The sequence below is a fragment of the Octopus bimaculoides genome, chromosome 4 (assembly GCF_001194135.2).
Source record: "Octopus bimaculoides isolate UCB-OBI-ISO-001 chromosome 4, ASM119413v2, whole genome shotgun sequence".
Classification (NCBI taxonomy): Eukaryota; Metazoa; Mollusca; class Cephalopoda; order Octopoda; family Octopodidae; genus Octopus; species Octopus bimaculoides.
In genome coordinates this window covers 57,566,526-57,569,321 of record NC_068984.1, presented here as the reverse complement: position 1 = coordinate 57,569,321, position 2,796 = coordinate 57,566,526, and positions in this window count along the sequence as shown.

The window sequence follows — 2,796 nt, the reverse complement described above, 5'->3', positions numbered from 1 at the left end:
CTATATATTGCCACACTTAAGTGGCAATATACTACACTTTATCGTGCAGTTACTGTTAATACTTCATATAGAGAATTAACATTGCTTATATATATATATATATATATATAATGAGGGTAGAAGTTGATATTAATAAATTAAAACCAGTGGCTTAGCATATTTTAAAAATCCGAAGATTAAAAATTATATTACATACAAAATCATCTGCGAAGAAATCCAGATGCTAGTCCAAGAAGTGAACTTTCAGTGACATGCGACGCCCCATTGCTGAGAAACATTTCAGAAGATTCTTGATGCCATCCTTATAGTCCATTGCCTTCTTGTCACCCAAGAAATTCTCACAGATTCAATTGAAAGCATTCTAGGTAGGCAGTTCCAATTCATCCAGTGTTGTCTTGAAGTTGACATCTTCGAGTACTTCTCTAATTTTGGGTCTGACAAAGATACCCTCATTCAACTTCGCCTGTGTGATTTTGGGAAATGTTTCTACAATATACTCAAACCTTCTAGCATTTCTCTTCCAAAGTGTTTTTACAAACTGTTTCATCAGTCCAAGTTTTATGTGCAAAAGAGATAATAGGACATTACATGGGTCTACAAGAGGTGTATTCTTGACGATAGACAGTCCTGGCTGGTATAATGTTCTTGTCTGCTAGTTTGATTCCGAAAAATGTCTGTCAGTTGCCCGACTACTCCATAGACAAAAGAAATAACAGTATTTTGTGAAACCTGACTGCATTCCCATTAATATTCCAACGACTTTTAAATCACTACATGTTTTCCATGAGTATCTCTCATAGGCAATGATTCACGAAGATGAATAGAGTGTGCAATAAGTATAGAAGGCTTCAAATTACCATTATGAAGAAGAACAGCTTCTAAACTTCGTTTTGAAGAGTCAATAAACAAACACCACCCTGTAGGATCATGATTTTGTGATAAACATTCGAAAAATCCATCGATGTTACTGCAAAAGCAAAGCAGGCCTTCAATAGAAAAATACATTTGTGGAACCACATTTCTCTGCCGAAAATAAGTTATACGAACACCGTGCTCTAGTAGATACTTCTCCCTCAGTCTTGATGCCAACAGTTCTACTTTACCTTTTGAGAGAGATAGGTCTCTGACAAGATCATTCAGTTCAGCTTTGGAAATTTTCTGAGGTTCAAAGCTATCGTCATCAGCCATGTAATCTTCCTCAGCAGCACAATCGTGACAGTCAGCATCATCATCTGATGTTTCAATACCATCATCTGGTGGAACTGGAATCGGCAGACTTCCATTGTGAGGCACAGGTCTCATTGCAGAATCCAAATTGAGATACACAATTTTGTGTTTATTTTCGTAGAAAATCCTGTGACATTTACTTCGCAAAAATAACAGTCGTTAAAATGGTCGTTCGGCTCCCTCTATATCATTGGAATAGCCTAAGACACGGACTTCTTTTTATTGAACCAATCATGTAAACCATTTGAGTAAGCTGAGCAGATAAAATGTGGTGTCCATAACTTGTCCTGATCTCCAAGAGGACAGTCAAAGTATAGCTTATAATTCTTCTTGATCTCTGGTGTTAGTGTACATTTTTAAGCTTTAACAGTAAATTGTCCACAGACATAACAAAACACGTCAGGACAATTTCTACACTGTCTTGACATTGTTAACATTGTAAAACAAGTAATGAAATAGATACAAACGATTATACTTTTATTGAATTTGAGATGAAATATTTCATCAGACCAGTTATGACTGGACAATTTGAGATGCTGAAATAGCTATTTCATCAGACAAGACTTGATTGGTTAATTTAAGATGATGAAATATTGCATCTGAACTATGCAGCAACGAATAATGTAGTTTATTTTAAAGGTATGTTTCCATGATGTAAATGAAATACATGCATACACGTCATTAATTGGAATTTCTATATAATGCATGAGCTAAAGCCAAAAAACTTTCTCATCTTGAAAACTGTACGTAATGTCAAACAACTAATTGTATATTTGAATGCAGCATTAAAAACTACATTAACTACACCTTGACATATGTTTGATAAAAAAATACTTGCTGACCAGTGTAATAAATATTTATATATATTTATATATATAGGAGTGGCTGTGTGGTAAGAAGATTGCTTCTCGACCACATAGGTCCGGGTTCAGTCCCACTGCCTTGGGCAAGTATCTTCTACAATAGTCATGGCCAACCAAAGTCTTGTGAATGGATTTGGTTAGACGGAAACTGAAAGAAGCCCCGTCGTATATGTGTGTGTGTGTGTGTGTGTGTGTGTATTTGTGTGTCTGTGTTTGTCCCCACTCTCACCATTGCTTGACAACCGATGTTGGTGTATTTACATCCCTGCAACCTAGCGGTTTGGCAAGAGACCGATAGAATAAGTACTAGGTTTACAAAGAGTATGTCCTGGGATCGATTTGTTCGACTAAAGGCGGTGCTCCAGCATGGCCGCAGTTATATGACTGAAACAAGTATATATATATATATATATTCTTTTACTTGCTTGAGTCATTTGACTGCGGCCATGCTGGAGTACCGTTTATAGGATTTTTAGTCGCAGAAATCGACCTCACTTACTCCATCGGTTATTTTGCCGAACCGCTAGCTTACGAGGACGTAAACACACCAACATCGGTTGTCAAGCGATGGTGCGGGACAAACACAGACACAAAGACACACACGCATAAATATATATACATATATGCATACACACACACAAATATATAGTCTATATATATATGTATATATATATGTATATATATATATATATATATATATATATAT